Source organism: Thunnus thynnus, chromosome 4 (genome assembly GCF_963924715.1).
Source record: "Thunnus thynnus chromosome 4, fThuThy2.1, whole genome shotgun sequence".
Lineage (NCBI taxonomy): Eukaryota > Metazoa > Chordata > Actinopteri > Scombriformes > Scombridae > Thunnus > Thunnus thynnus.
The window spans coordinates 7,035,615-7,039,480 of record NC_089520.1 but is presented as its reverse complement, the minus strand read 5'-3'; the positions used below and the strand labels follow the sequence as shown (position 1 = coordinate 7,039,480).

At 38.5% G+C, this 3,866-nt stretch overlaps 1 long non-coding RNA gene across 3 annotated transcripts; it reads left to right on the top strand.

Annotated features, from left to right (window-relative positions):
* Nucleotides 1-292: 292 nt before the first annotated feature.
* Nucleotides 293-3,529, top strand: LOC137182221 (uncharacterized). 3 transcript variants are annotated; one of them, XR_010928288.1, is made up of 5 exons: nt 567-783; nt 954-1,099; nt 1,226-1,316; nt 1,427-1,709; nt 2,070-3,529. It is a non-coding gene; the product is annotated as an uncharacterized lncRNA (long non-coding RNA). The 3 variants fall into 3 exon arrangements; XR_010928287.1 differs by lacking the exon at nt 567-783 and adding an exon at nt 293-555 and having other exon boundaries at nt 958-1,316; XR_010928286.1 differs by having other exon boundaries at nt 954-1,316.
* The last annotated feature ends 337 nt before the right edge of the window (nt 3,530-3,866 follow it).

Genomic DNA, 3,866 nt, shown 5'->3' with positions numbered 1-3,866 from the left:
ATTAAAACAGCATGAGTATGTTTGGCTGCACTGTAAACAGGTACATCAGTTGTTCCTCTGCTTTATTTATAGCCCCTTTCACACATGCAGTCTATCCCTTCAACGTTCATGAACATTTCCTGCATGGGGTCATGTGTGAATGAGTGCAGGGATCAATATTCAGGGAAATCTGTACTGCCGATTTCCTACCTCAAGACCTAGTAACATTTCAGGGAAAATCATACTAGGCTGTGTTGTGAATGAAAGCAGTAACATTGCAGGGACAAACAAGTGAAGGGTTACGTCCGTCTGACGAAAGATGCTTTCATGTGGAGCGAGCGAACCATCACATGACTCCGCTGATGACGTACCTGAATTTGTGACTTGTTCACGGTTGCCTTGACAATGTTTTGTTAACAAGCAATATAAGTTACTTTGTTTGCAAAGAAGCTCCTTTTTTCAAGAATGGCTGGAAACTGAACACGTCTGGAAATGTCTTCCGCCGCCTACACGTACATCCGGATTTGCCCTCATCCTCATCTTCTTCTCGAGTTTTATGGCAGTCGGCATCCATAAGTGTTGCATGACCAACATCTGCTGGACTGTCCCTTGGGCCATCCATTGTGTTGTTGCCATAGCATGTGTGAAAAGGCACAAGACGGAAATGTTTGTGAATGTAGCTGCATGTGTGAATAGTGAAAATCACTAGTGGTGCCTCAGGTTTTCACTATGTGTGAAAGACAAAGTCGCTGCCTCCAGAATTCCAGGAGCTGTAGTTTTAAACCACACTTGCTGTTGCCACCGGTAACTAAGATGCCATTGTGATTTATTATTATTAGACTAATCGAATGATCAACTAACATGTAAATAACAGCCTCTTGAGAGTAATCGCTGATCTGATTTGATTATTTTTTAGTGATGAATTGGTGGCTTATTGCATGTTAAGAATTACTGAATAGATTTTCTTCATATAGTCAGAGTCAGAGAGATGCACCATTCACAACCCCGAGGGAACACTGTGAGAAGAAAGACGGTGTTGAAGCCAGTGCTCCATCTGATAACTGGAATTACGAGGACAGTGAGGACCAAATGAAGCTACTATTCACTTTGCAGATTTCATGTACAATGAATTAAGGCTTATTTTTAATTAAGGCTGTATTAAAGCTTTCACATATAACATTTACGTTACATTTTATGTTGGTCTATTTTGTTAGGGAATGTATCTTCTTTTGTCCTCGTGTCTAAGTTCTAGTCCTATTGATGTTGAAGAAGATGAAGCCATTGAGGAGGCCATCAGACGCGGTCTTTTAGAAGAGTATGTGCAATTGGGATTCAAGGTAAGCATGTATAACTCATTTAGCTTAGAGTGTTGCACCACTCAAAGTAAGACAAGGTCAGTTTGGCTTTCATGTGTGTTGGTATAAGCTATGATCCTTTTGTTTTGAAGGTTTGCAAAAAAATTTGAGCAAAGAAGAAATTACAGGAATTTTAAAAGCACACAATGAGAGGGTTGTCACAACGGCATACAGATCGATCTACATCAGTCGAGGGAATGTACGGACTGCTCTCTGACAGTTTATTAGACTTATATTCGCTGAGAGTACCGATGAACTGTACCTCTGCCAGTGACAAAGACACCAATGAAGATGCAGAAGACCTTGGAGGACCCAAGCAAGAATTCTTCCGTCTACTTGTAAACGCTATCTACACAGAGAGTGGAGCATTTGAAGGTAGTCTTTTTTTTGCATAAATGTTATGTACTACATGTTAAATGTACTACTGTGCTGTGGTGTTAAAATGCTTTTTCTTAAATACTGGGTAAGCTGCCCTCTAAAAGTTTTGGTAACATACATACACAAGATTAATTTTGATTATGGAAAACTCTTTTGTATTGGGGACACATTGGGAACTAATAGTGTGTATGCAGCTAATTAGATTGCCATTGAGAATTAGTATTCTAAGTTACTTATGTGTTCCCTATAAAGTGTTACTAAAGTTTGTATTGCCCTCTCAGATTTGGGACACTTTAGGCCCAGTAGGTCAGCAGACTGTATGATTTATAGTTTCAATTCCTAAGATTTCTGTTATAGGTTAATGGCATGAAGATTCTGGTTACGGTATCTTGAACGATCCTTTCTCCTCTTGTAGTGGACCATCTACCATCTACATACCGTCCATCTTTCAGTTTAATGTCACAGCTGACATGGGACTTTTTATTTAATTTTTACCTTTCTATCTTTTGTGTTAATGTTAAAACTGTTTAGTCTTTCTAAAACCAGTGCAGTTACCGTACAGTATTTGCTAAATGTATGCCACTATTTATTGCTATGTTAATGTTACATTCTTATTATTCATGAGTATGTACAGTTGCAGCCTCTGGATTGTTTAGTAACAAAAGATGTCTGTCTAGTGTGAAAAGCTGAACTGGGGTTCTGTTTCCTTCAGAGGAAATTGCATGATCGTTAAATGCAGCTTTAAACTCATCTAATGTGTGATTGATCCTGGGGAATCTACACATAATGAATAGAAAATAAATCTGATTAATTCTCTACATCGAAGGCCTCCATTGACGCTTGTAGAAAATGGGTACAAACACACTACGGGAGTTTCTGTTCAAGTCCTGATTGAATCAATTTGATTTGCTGGTAATGTACAGAGCTTTCCGGCCAACACAGAATTTTCACTTTTGTGCACTCTCATGTCTTCCCAAATCCGGACATTCTTCCCTCCATGAACGGTTCTGATATGAAGGAGCCGGCCAAGTTCACTAATGTTCACAGTTTCAGCCCAATCGTTGTTGGACTGGAGAAACGTTGACATTCTACTGTAACCATCCATTGCACAATGTACAACTAATTTCCATCTAATCTGTTTGTGATTGCTGTCTACGTGCCATATATAGTTTGGACAAGGCACAGTGTATACTCTATACTTGTTGTATTGTTGTTCTCCTGGACTCGACACCAGCACCATCAACCCTTTTTAGTCTCTGAGACGACGTCTCTGCACCACAATGTTTCTGGCACATAAATATAATACTTTGCCTTTTCACAATTGTAACCCTGCACCGGGAAAAACTACAGTGACTAGTGCTCTGCGAGGTTTTGTTTTGGTAGTATATAATAAGGTTTCATGAATTAATGAATAATTTTATGATTTCATGCTTCAATGGATTAGAAATATTACGCAGTTAAGAAACGTGAAATCAAGACTGGATTCAATGTCCACAAAACCTCCAAAGTGACATCGGTATGATTTTATAATGACAGTTTTATTCATTTTATTATTATCATTTTTTATTTGCCAGTGCATCAGAATCTTATAACCATCTTTTTTAACCTGTCTACCAAGTTGCAACTTGTGTGTTTATGTTCAGCTGTGTAGTTTTTCCACTGTAATGATATAATCACCTAATCCACTCCCTCAAATGGATCACAGTGGAAATCTGTGTCCTTGATGGTTTGTTTAAATTGTCTGTGTAATTATGTGTGAAAAAGGCAAGCATCAGTCACATGTGCACTTTTAAATACTCAAATAAATTTAATAAATCAATCCAGGAAGGGACTGTCAAAGCAAAATGAACCTTGTGCTAAATCTGTTTGTATTTGTATGTTTTATAGTTATTGTTCAGCAGTGTTTGGACACTGGTCATATCCAGAAAAAAAAACATCTCTCTACCGATGTTTGTTGCACATTCTTACCATTTAGTGAATACAGACATGTGGTTTATATGTGGGAGACACAGTCCTCAAATTTGAGTCCAGTTGGACCCTAAACCCTTCTATCCCCTGCTTGTCTTTCATTTCTTAAAGCTTCTCAGCAGGCACAGAAACATTCAAACTGGGTGCAAAATAACTCTTTTCACTGTGAAAGTGCAGAGGCTACAC